Source organism: Bufo bufo, chromosome 1, assembly GCF_905171765.1.
Source record: "Bufo bufo chromosome 1, aBufBuf1.1, whole genome shotgun sequence".
Lineage (NCBI taxonomy): Eukaryota > Metazoa > Chordata > Amphibia > Anura > Bufonidae > Bufo > Bufo bufo.
This window is the reverse complement of record NC_053389.1, coordinates 817,814,822-817,827,865: the sequence shown is the minus strand read 5'-3', so window position 1 is coordinate 817,827,865 and position 13,044 is coordinate 817,814,822.

Below are 13,044 nucleotides of genomic sequence, written 5' to 3'. Positions count from 1 at the left end.
TCCTATATTTTCTCCAGGGATCCCAGAACTTTACAAATCCCTGATGTTTCCGTAGTTCCCAGCTCACTAATTCCTCGAGTCTGTAGACTTGGTCAACCTTATCAATCCACATCTCCAGTGTCGGGGATTCATTGTCCAGCCATTTGAGGGGGATAAGCAGCCTAGCTGCCTGTATTAGTTGTGTCGCGAGATCCCTCTTGCTTGGGCACCATGTATCATTGGGGAGCCACAGCAAAACGGATTCCGGAGACAGCAATATACGTGTCACAGCCTATGGTGTGCGCTATGACACTGTTGCTACACTTGCGGTTGCCCGCGGCAACGTGTTGCTGTGTGTGCATGCGGTGGCAGTGTCTCGGCCTTCTGGGTGATTGCCGTGACATGGTTGCCATGCATGTTGTTGCCTGCGGCAACGTGTAGCTTTCTATGCTTGTGTGTGCACTTCCCCTTTAAGTGGCTTCTTTCCCTTGTCTGGTGTTGGAAGGGTTAACTCCCTTCCTAGTGTTTTGTTAACACTGGGTTTATGTGTGTGTGGGTGTGGCTGCTTGGGCTATTTAGCCTCTGCTGGATGCCTCAAGCTGGGGGGTACTCCAGCCATGGTGTATGCTGGAGTTATCCTCCTGGTCTTCATATTCCATCTGTCCAGTGAGGGCCACCCTTGTGGTCATAGATGTTCTATGTCATCCAGGTGTCTCCTTCCCTTCCTGTCCCTATGTGTATGGAGTGGGTTATGTTCAGGGTGTTTGTATGTCTAGTTGGTGTTACATGTCTGGTGGTGTTGGGTGCATGTTTACTAGACATTCCCCTGTCTCATGTTTATTGCAGCTATGGATGTCCTGGGTCCCTGTGTGGTTTGTGGTGTGTGCTGTGTCCTTATGTTCCAGTCAGTGTGTCTGTGGCAGGTAAGTGTGTTACTGGTCTCGCCCCCCTGCCATCTCTATAGCTGTATGTGTTCCCCTCTCCTTGCAGCCTGGCCTTAGATAGAGACTCCTGTTCCTCCATTACTGGGATGAACAGGTAGTCTCTCCCCTGCTCCTATGTGAGGGATTTCCAGGGCGACTCAGGATATTAGGTATCGGGTGTATGAGCCGTCCCACCATCGGGGTCTGCTCATACGGTGAGGAGTCAGGGAGAGGATTAGGGATGTTGTAGGAGGTGACCTGCTCCCTTATTACTCCTATTGGCCAGGCTGATACCCCTTTACCCTCTGACACCGCACGGTGGGGGATTTCCCCCACTCCCCGCTGTGACAATACGTCTACCAGTGATCCGGTTAGTCTCTAGAGCTACCTTACGCCAGAATTCGACAATTCTAGGACAAAACCAGAAAATATGACTCATTGTGCCTGGACTTTCCCCACAACGCCAGCAAGCTCCTGACTCATTCAGTTCTACTGTGTAGAATTGTTGCGGGGTTTTGTACCATTGAGTCAGAACCTTGTAGGAATGTTCTTGTATTCTGACACACCGTGAAAAGCCATGGGAACACAAGTGTGCTCTCATTATATCCCTTTCCGTGAAAGATTTATCTAGTTCTTTCGACCATTTAGCGATATAGGCAGGCGTACCATTATTTTGCCCAGTTAGAAATGAGTTGTAAAGGATAGAAATAAGCTTCCTAGGTAATTCCTTCCTAGCTAGCAATTTTTCAAACCATGTGAGTTCTCCTATTGGGGTTTTATTAGCAGAGAGGGTCTTACAGGGCACCAGTAATTCTGCTTTTTCAAGAAAATTAGAGGTTACAATATCAGGAGTCTGTGGGATCCCATCTCTGCTTACAATATTAGTAGTAAAGGCAGCCCACGTCTGGTTCCTAATTTTATTCCAAACCTGTGGCACAGTTGTAATCTGGGGTATCAGCAAGAAAGGGATCAATGAGGCAGGCATTAACGGAGAAGGTGAACCCAAGATGTCCCTGTCCTCCGCTACCGTCCACATCATCACCACCATGCCCTGAAGTAATGGATTAGCGAGGAAGGAAACATTTTTCTTCAGTCCCCAAAGTCCTGCTAATTGGAGAGGAGTCAAAGAGAAGAGTACCAAATCTACACCAAGGATTTGCCCACTCTCAGAGTTAAGTTGGAGCCATCTATTTATATGTGTTGCTTTATAATACGTGTATGGGTCTGGAAGACCAAAGCCTCCATGCTCCTTCCTCATGGCCATAGTTGTGGCATAATAAAGGTCTTGAGCAAATTTTTTCCTGAAAAAACAAGGTAAGTTTTTGTTGCAAAGACTTATAGTCTACTTCCCTATCAAGCAGCGTTTCATTTAAATGCCAAGTCCTTGTTCGCATAGGTAAATTCGTGAAGCTTACAGAAACAGTTACTGGGGCGTGATCTGAAATAGTGACTGGGCCAATGGTGGCAGATCGTATGAGGTCTATGTGTTGTTCAGATATGAATAGAGTTGAGCGAACACCTGGATGTTCGGGTTCGAGATGTTCGGCCGAACTTCCCGGAAATGTTCGGGTTCGGGATCCGAACCCGACCCGAACTTCGTCCCGAACCCGAACGCCATTGAAGTCAAAGGGGACCCGAACTTTTCGGCACTGAAAAGGCTGTAAAACAGCCCAGGAAAGGGCTAGAGGGCTGCAAAAGGCAGCAAAATGTTGTTAAATCCCCTGCAAACAAATGTGGATAGGGAAATGAATTAAAATAAAAATAAAATAAATAAAAATTAACCAATATCAATTGGAGAGAGGTCCCATAGCAGAGAATCTGGCTTCATGTCAGCAGAGAATCAGTCTTCATGTCATAGCAGAGAATCAGGCTTCACGTCACCCACCACTGTAACAGTCCATTATCAGATATTTAGGCCCCGACACCCAGGCAGAGGAGAGAGGTCCCATAACATAGAATCTGGCTTCATGTCAGCAGAGAATCAGTCTTCATGTCATAGCAGAGAATCAGGCTTCACGTCACCCACCACTGTAACAGTCCATTGCCAGATATTTAGGCACCGGCACCCAGGCAGAGGAGAGAGGTCCCATAACAGAGATTCAGGCTTCATGTCAATGAGAGGTTCATTCAACTTTGGGTTGCCCCGCAATATAATGGTAAAATGAAAATAAAAATAGGATTGAATGAGGAAGTGCCCTGGAGTACAATAATATATGGTTAAGGGGAGGTAGTTAATGTCTAATCTGCACAAGGGATGGACAGGTCCTGTGGGATCCATGCCTGGTTCATTTTTATGAACGTCAGCTTGTCCACATTGGCTGTAGACGGGCAGCTGCGTTTGTCTGTAATGACGCCCCCTGCCGTGCTGAATACACGTTCAGACAAAACGGTGGCCGCCGGGCAGGCCAGCACCTCCAAGGCATAAAAGGCTAGCTCTGGCCACGTGGAAAATTTGGACACCCAGAAGTTGAATGGGGCCGAACCATCAGTCAGTACGTGGAGGGGTGTGCACACGTACTGTTCCACCATGTTAGTGAAATGTTGCCTCCTGTTCCGTATCAGGTGGTGGTGCAGTTAGCTGTGGCGTGTTGACAAAACTTTTCCACATCTCTGCCATGCTAACCCTGCCCTCAGAGGAGCTGGCCGTGACACAGCTGCGTTGGCGACCTCTTGCTCCTCCTCTGCCTTCGCCTTGGGCTTCCACTTGTTCCCCTGTGACATTTGGGAATGCTCTCAGTAGCGCGTCTACCAACGTGCGCTTGTACTCGCGCATCTTCCTATCACGCTCCAGTGCAGGAAGTAAGGTGGGCACATTGTCTTTGTACCTGGGATCCAGCAAGGTGGCAACCCAGTAGTCCGCACACGTTAAAATGTGGGCAACTCTGCTGTCGTTGCGCAGGCACTGCAGCATGTAGTCGCTCATGTGTTCCAGGCTGCCCAGAGGTAAGGACAAGCTGTCCTCTGTGGGAGGCGTCCTGCGTCCTGCGTCATCGTCCTGCGTTTCCCCCCAGCCACGCACCAGTGATGGGCCCGAGCTGCGTTGGGTGCCACCCCGCTATGAACATGCTTCATCCTCATCCTCCTCCACCTCCTCCTCATCCTCGTCCTCCAGTAGTGGGCCCTGTCTGGCCACATTTGTACCTGGCCTCTGCTGTTGCAAAAAACCTCCCTCTGAGTCACTACGAAGAGACTGGCCTGAAAGTGCTAAAAATGACCCCTCTTCCTCCTCCTCCTCCTCCTGGGCCACCTCCTCTTCCATCATCGCCCTAAGTGTTTTCTCAAGGAGACATAGAAGTGGTATTGTAACGCTGATAACGGCGTCATCGCCACTGGCCATGTTGGTGGAGTACTCGAAACAGCGCAACAGGGCACACAGGTCTCGCATGGAGGCCCAGTCATTGGTTGTGAAGTGGTGCTGTTCCGCAGTGCGACTGACCCGTGCGTGCTGCAGCTGAAACTCCACTATGGCCTGCTGCTGCTCGCACAGTCTGTCCAGCATGTGCAAGGTGGAGTTCCACCTGGTGGGCACGTCGCATATGAGGCAGTGAGCGGGAAGGCCGAAGTTACGCTGTAGCGCAGACAGGCGAGCAGCGGCAGGATGAGAACGCCAGAAGCGCGCACAGACGGCCCGCACTTTATGCAGCAGCTCTGACATGTCGGGGTAGTAGTGAATGAACTTCTGCACCACCAAATTCAGCACATGCACCAGGCAAGGGATGTGCGTCAAACCGGCTAGTCCCAGAGCTGCAACGAGATTTCGCCCATTATCGCACACCACCAGGCCGGGCTTGAGGCTCACCGGCAGCAACCACTCGTCGGTCTGTTGTTCTATACCCCGCCACAACTCCTGTGCGGTGTGGGGCCTGTCCCCCAAACATATGAGTTTCAGAATGGCCTGCTGACGTTTACCCCGGGCTGTGCTGAAGTTGGTGGTGAAGGTGTGTGGCTGACTGGATGAGCAGGTGGGAGAAGAGGAGGAGGAAGCCGAGTAGGAGGAGGAGGCAACAGGAGGCAAAGAATGTTGCCCTGCGATCCTTGGCGGCGGAAGGACGTGCACCAAACAGTTCTTCGCCTGGGGCCCAGCCGCCACTACATTTACCCAGTGTGCAGTTAGGGAGATATAGCGCCCCTGGCTGTGCTTACTGGTCCACGTATCTTTGGTTAGGTGGACCCTGCCTCAGATGGCGTTGCGCAGTGCACACTTGATTTTATCGGATACTTGGTTGTGCAGGGAAGGCACGGCTCTCTCGTAGAAGTAGTGGCGGCTGGGAACAACATACTGTTGGACAGCAAGCGACATGAGCTGTTTGAAGCTGTCTGTGTCCACCAGCCTGAATGACAGCATTTCAAAGGCCAGTAGTTTAGAAATGCTGGCATTCAGGGCCAGGGATCGAGGGTGGCTAGGTGGGAATTTACGCTTTCTCTCAAATGTTTGTGAGATGGAGAGCTGAACGCTGCCATGTGACATGGTTGAGATGCTTGCTGACGGAGGTGGTGGTGGTATTGGTGGTACATCCTCTGTTTGCTGGGCGGCAGGTGCCAACGTTCCTCCAGAGGCGGAGGAAGAGGCCGAGGCGGCAGCAGCAGAAGAGGTAACAGGGGGAGCCTGAGTGAGTTCCTTGTTTTTAAGGTGTTTACTCCACTGCAGTTCATGCTTTGCATGCAGGTGCCTGGTCATGCAGGTTGTGCTAAGGTTCAGAACGTTAATGCCTCGCTTCAGGCTCTGATGGCACAGCGTGCAAACCACTCGGGTCTTGTCGTCAGCACATTGTTTGAAGAAGTGCCATGCCAGGGAACTCCTTGAAGCTGCCTTTGGGGTGCTGGGTCCGAGATGGCGGTGGCCAATAGCAGACGGACTCTCTTGGCGGCGGGTGTTCTGGTTTTGCCGACTGCTCCCTCTTTTGCTACGCTGTTGGCTCGGTCTCAACACTGCCTCTTCCTCCGAATTCTGAAAGTCAGTGGCACGACCTTAATTCCATGTGGGGTCTAGGACCTCATCGTCCCCTGCATCGTCTTCCACCCAGTCTTCCTCCCTGACCTCCTGTTCAGTCTGCACACTGCAGAAAGACGCAGCAGTTGGCACCTGTGTTTCGTCATCATCAGAGACGTGCTGAGGTGGTATTCCCATGTCCTCATCATTAGGAAACATAAGTGGTTGTGCGTTAGTGCATTCTATCTCTTCCACCCCTGGGGAAGGGCTAGGTGGATGCCCTTGGGAAACCCTGGCAGCAGAGTCTTCAAACAGCATAAGAGACTGCTGCATAACTTGAGGCTCAGACTGTTTCCCTGATATGCATGGGGGTGATGTGACAAACTGATGGGCTTAGTTTTCATGCGCCATCTGTGCGCTTTCTGCAGAAGACTGGGTGGGAGATAATGTGAACGTGCTGGATCCACTGTCGGCCACCCAATTGACTAATTCCTGTACCTGCTCAGGCCTTACCATCCTTAGAACGGCATTGGGCCCCACCAAATATCGCTGTAAATTCTGCTGGCTACTGGGACCTGAGGTAGTTAGTTCACTAGGACGTGTGGCTGTGGCAGAACGGTCACGTCCTCTCCCAGCACCAGAGGGTCCACTAACACCACCACGACCACTATTGATGGTTAAATGGACTTGGTGACAGCTTGCCCCTGATGTAGAATATAGCAAAAAAATAACCACACTATTGATGGTTAAATGGACTTGGTGGCAGCTTGCCCCTGATGTAGGATATAGCCAAAAAATAACAACACTATTGATGGTTAAATGGACTTGGTGACAGCTTGCCCCTGATGTAGGATATAGCAAAAAAATAACCACACTATTGATGGTTAAATGGACTTGGTGACAGCTTGCCCCTGATGTAGGATATAGCAAAAAAAATAACCACACTATTGATGGTTAAATGGACTTGGTGGCAGCTTGCCCCTGATGTAGGATATAGCAAAAAAATAAACACACTATTGATGGTTAAATGGACTTTGTGACAGCTTACCCCTGATGTAGGATATAGCCAAAAAATAACCACACTATTGATGGTTAAATGGACTTGGTGACAGCTTGCCCCTGATGTAGGATATAGCCAAAAAATAACCACACTATTGATGGTTAAATGGACTTGGTGGCAGCTTGCCCCTGATGTAGGATATAGCCAAAAAATAACCACACTATTGATGGTTAAATGGACTTGGTGACAGCTTGCCCCTGATGTAGGATATAGCAAAAAAATAACCACACTATTGATGGTTAAATGGACTTGGTGACAGCTTGCCCCTGATGTAGGATATAGCAAAAAAATAACCACACTATTGATGGTTAAATGGACTTGGTGGCAGCTTGCCCCTGATGTAGGATATAGCCAAAAAATAAACACACTATTGATGGTTAAATGGACTTGGTGACAGCTTGCCCCTGATGTAGGATATAGCCAAAAAATAACCACACTATTGATGGTTAAATGGACTTGGTGGCAGCTTGCCCCTGATGTAGGATGTAGCAAAAAAATAACCACACTATTGATGGTTAAATGGACTTGGTGGCAGCTTGCCCCTGATGTAGGATATAGCAAAAAAATAACCACACTATTGATGGTTAAATGGACTTGGTGGCAGCTTGTGCTGGCGCACCACAAGACACAAAATGACCGCCGATCACCCTAGAAAAAAGTGACTGAAAAACGCTCTGGGCATCCTAAAAACAGTGAGCAATTGAATAGCAGCAGTTCAATGATCCACAGCTGTAGATCGATCACTGACTTAAGTGTTTTGGAGGAGTTAATCACTGTCTAATCTTGCCCTAACAACAGTCGCAGCTGCAATCTCTCCCTACACTAAGCACAGCAGAGTGACGTGCAGCGCTACGTGACTCTAGCTTAAATAGAGGCTGGGTCACATGCTGCACTGGCCAATCACAGCCATGCCAATAGTAGGCATGGCTGTGATGGCCTCGTGGGGCAAGTAGTATGATGCTTGTTGATTGGCTGCTTTGCAGCCTTTCAAAAGGCGCCAAGAAAACGACGAACACCGAACCCGAACCCAGACTTTTACTAAAATGTTCGGGTTCGGGTCCGTGTCACGGACACCCCAAAATTCGGTACGAACCCGAACTATACAGTTCGGGTTCGCTCATCCCTAGATATGAAAATGTAATCTAGTCTCTGGAAAGTGCCATGTACAGCCGAGAAAAATGTATAATCCTTCTTTGTGGGATGTAACAGCCTCCATGCATCTGTCAAACCTACTCTTTTCAGCATGCCATAAACACCTCCCAGAGAGCGCTGAGAATGAATGGAGGAGCCGGATGAGGTGTCCATTAGTGGGGACAGCGCTAAATTAATGTCTCCTCCTGCAATTCTAATACCCTCGGCAAAGGTGTCTAGTTTGGATAGCGTCTTTTTTAGCCAATGTTTCTGACCTTTATTGGGGTCATACACGTTCACAAGGGTGACCGTGTCTGTTCCCAGCTTCCCTTTAATGGGTCTGCTTGTGTCATTAGGTGAGAGAAAGGTACATTTTTAGCAATAGCAATGCTAACTCCCCTTGAAGCTTGCACATGGGTGCTGTGGAACCACATTTTAAAGTGAAGGCGCGACATACATGGCACACGCCCTAACTTAAGATGTGTCTGCTGGGTCCTGGGTCTGGTAAGTCCGGTAATGAGACCGCTGAGGTATTAATTTGGAGCCAAGATTGTATATCCATCGGCGGGATCTGAAGAATAGACCATGCTGTGGTTAGATCCGTAGGGATCCTGATGGTACATCTCCGGCCGTTACTAGAGAATGCCAGGCCGAATGGAAACAGCCAACGGAACATGATGTTGTTGGCCTTCAGGTAATCCGTTAGGGGCCGCAGAAATCTTCTCTTGCTGAGGGTGGCTGGCGAGATATCTTGGTATAGCTGAATGTGCTCCCCGCCATATTGCAGGTCGGTGTGACTTCTGGCCTCCTTTAATAGAGCCGCAGTGTCCAAATAGTTAAGTAGGCCACATACAATGTCCCTTGGGGGTTTATTAGGTTTGGGCACTGGCCTCAATGCCCTGTGGGCTTGTTCAACAACAATTGCAGTCGCTCTTTCTTCCCCAAGGAGAGTAGAAAATATGGCTGCTACTGCCTCCTGAAGTTGATCTGAGGGAACGGATTCAGGGACACCGCTGATCCTTACATTTTTCCTTTCTCCAGGAGGGTGCTAAACACAATCATGGCGGCTTGGTTGTTCTCCAAGGTCTCGACCCTGTGTCCTATTTGTTTCAGGTCGCCTTTAATGTCGGCTAATTCTTTCATCACAGGTGTGATGGCGTGGGACAATGCTTGCTTTAAAAACCGTTTGGTGATACGGTCCTGGGTCCCAGTGCCACTAGCGACAGTCGAGTCAGAGACGCTGCCTGCGTCCGATTCTGCAGATTGGTCCCGCCGTCTTTCAGGCACCATCTTGCACGCGCGGTCTCCCAGCGTGGCTGCTGCTTTGCTGAGGAATTTCTCCATGTCAGCATCCCGTAGGTCGGGTTTTGTGAGGTCTCTCGGATCTCTGGCTTTCTCTTTGCCTGTTTTGACCATTCTGGCGGAAATATTAGCAAAGGTATGAGCTGTGCACGGGCCTTGTGTAGCAGAGCGAGCTAACACACGTCCACCATGTTCTCACTCCAGGCTCCGCCCCCCACACGAACGTATTTTCATTCTTTTTCCGTTTTTTTTTTTTTTGCGGACCGTATACGGAACCACTTATTTCAATGGGTCCGCAAAAAAAACGGAAGGTACTCCGTTTGCATTCCTTTCTGTATTTCCGTTCTGCTAAATATTAGAACATGTCCTATTATTGTCCCCATTAAGGACAAGGATAGTACTGTTCTATTAGGGGCCAGCTGTTCTGTTCCGCAAAATATGGAATGCACACGGATGTCATCCGTATTTTTTGCGGATCCGTTTTTTTGCGGACTGCCAAATACATATGGTTGTGTGCAAGAGACCTAAGACAGATAGTGATACCTCATAAAATACTCATTAATCAACATTCCCCATATGTCTATTTTATGTTGGCATCATTTTGGTAATGTTATTTTATTTTGTTAGGACGTTAGAAGGTTTTGAATTTTAAAAGCATTTTTTGAAATTTTTAAGAAAATTTCCAAAATCAACTTTTTTAAGGACCAGTTCGGTTTTTAAGTCACTTTGTGGGGCTTACATAGTAGAAACCACCCAGAAATGACCCAATTTTAGAAACTACACCCCTCAAACTATTCAAAACTGGTTGTAGAAATGTTGTTAAGCCTTTAAGGCTGCGTTCACACGGGCGAGATTTCCGCGCGGGTGCAATGCGGTAGGTGAACGCATTGCACCCGCACTGAATCTGGACCCATTCATTTCAATGGGGCTGTTCAGATGAGCGATGATTTTCACGCATCACTTATGCGTTGCGTGAAAATCGCAGCATGCTCTATATTCTGCGTTTTTCACGCAACGCAGGCCCCATAGAAGTGAATGGGGTTGCGTGAAAATCGCATGCATCCGCAAGCAAGTGCGGATGCGGTGCGATTTTCACGCACGGTTGCTAGGTGACTGTCTATACACTGTATTATTTTCCCTTATAACATGGTTATAAGGGAAAATAATAGCATTCTGATGACAGAATGCATAGTAGGTGATCAGTTGAGGGTTAAAAAAAATAAAAAAATTAACTCACCTTCTCCGTTTGTTCGCGTAGTTCTCCCGGTCTTCAGTTCTTTAAAAAGATGAACTATGGGCTAAAGGACCTTTGGTGACGTCAGATCACATGCTCCAATCACAGGGTCCATCACCACGGTGATGGAGCATGTGATCTGACGTCATCAAAGGTCCTTTAGCCCATAGTTCATCTTTTTAAAGAACTGAAGACCGGGAGAACTACGCGAACAAACGGAGAAGGTGAGTTAATTTTTTTATTTTTTTTAACCCTCAACTGATCACCTACTATGCATTCTGTCATCAGAATGCTATTATTTTCCCTTATAACCATGTTATAAGGGAAAATAATTACATCTACACAACACCGAACCCAAACCTGAACTTCTGTGAAGAAGTTCGGGTCTGGGTACCACAGTCGGTTTTTTATCACGCGCGTGCAAAACACATTGCACCCGCGCGATAAAAACTGAACATCGGAACGCAATCGCAGTCAAAACTGACTGCAATTGCATTCCTACTCGCGCGGGTTTGCCGCAACACACCGGGACGCATCCGGAACTAATCCGGACACGCTCGTGTGAACCCAGCCTAAGTGTTCCACAGGAACTAAAGCAAAAAGGTGAAATTTGAAAATTTCACTTTTTTTTGCAGATTTTCCATTTTAGTAGAACTGGCTTAGTTGCCCATAGAAACCAATCAGATTCCACCTTTCATTTTTCACAGCTCCTTTGGAAAATGAAAGGTGGAATCTGATTGGTTACTATGGGCAACTTAGGTTGAGTTCACACTTCAGTTATTTGGTCAGTTATTCTGAGCCCAAACCAGATGCAGGTCAAAAGCACAGAACAGGAGCAGATCTTTCTATTATACCTTATATCTGTGTAGGCTTCACTACTGGTTTTGGCTCACAATAACTGATGGAAATAACTGACCAAATAAACTGAAGTGTGAACTGGGCCTAAGCCAGTTCTACTTTACACCAGTTTGATAAATGACCCCCTTCGTTTTTAATGGTATGAGTTTGGGGTATGTAGAACTTTTTTAATGACCTTGTCTTCAAGGTTTTAAGAGGGAGCAAAAATAAAGACGCTTGTGGGAGCATTTTGGGAATTTAGAATTGGAAGTATTTAATTAACATGTTCATTTTATAGTATAGTTTAATACAGTTGCAGACACTTTAATAATACTGTGCCCTGAGAAACTAACAGGCAACTAATGGGTCCATCAAAAAAATTTCTCTGGGGGCCCACGCTCTCTGTATACAAGACATATGCGCATCACTTTTAACTAATTTTTGTTGTCATTGCACATTTAGGACTTACAATTAATGTTGAGCAAAGTTTTGAATAATTCGATTTGGTTCCTTCTCTGAATTTCACAAAGAAATGTCATGAATTTCTTTGAAAGTAGCGAGCACAATGATGGGGAACAGCAATTGTGCCATCCCCCATGATTGAACTCCTTAGATGCCGCGTTCATCGATAAACGCGGCATCTAAGAATAATAGTGAGGGCTTTTAGGGATTAATCCGGTGGATTCGCACAACACTACTTATCATCAATATTGTTTAATAGGATATCTGGTAGTTATTGCTTCCAAGGTCAGCTCCAAAATATCTTCTGCTAGACCTTAGGGGTCCTGTTTTACGAGGGGCCCATTATTGTTTCAGAGCTTGGCCCAACTGGTAATTGGCAGCAATTGGTGTGGTTGTGTATTGAATCACTGTGATGTCTCTCTCTCCAGTCTGATTCTCGTGGGGAAAATGAAAGAGGCATGTCCAGGACAGGTGGAGCACAGAGTTTGTTCCCGGACCATGCCATCCAAGCATGGTGTCAGAGGAACCCACCGACTCCTGGCTGGTGGTGTCTGATGTCACTTGTGATGATGTTAAATACTGAGTCAACCATTCAAGGACAGCTGGGTTGCTGGTCAAAACATGACCGCTGGATGACACTGGCAACTCTGGCCCGTCACTGCGACTGCTGCTACCCCCCCCCCCCCCCCACCTTATTCTGCTACTACTTCTGCCAGCTCCAGAAACATTTTGGCCACTGCCCGTTCCCTTAGAAGGGCCTGTCATCTGTCTGTCAGACATAATGTACTGTAACAGTAACTGTAAGGGTAAAATAGCAGTAGTGTCAGGACACAATTTCACCCCCTAAACGAGGATGAATGTATGTACTTATAAATAAGAGAATGTGAGCACCCTAAAATATGTAGTATCAGGCTGCAATTTAACCCCAATTACACAATTAGGGATTAATGAATTGAATTATGTGAAAAAGATTGTGAGCACCCTAAAATCTGTAGTATCAGACCGCACTTTCACCCCAATTACACAATTAAGGACGATTGAATTATGTATAAAAGAACATGAACACCCTCAAATCTGCAGTATCAAGGATCAAGGATTAACGGATTGAATTATATATAAAAGAACGTGAACTCTCCCAAAATCTGTAGTATAAGAAAACTGTTTAACCCCTATAACAGAATAAAGG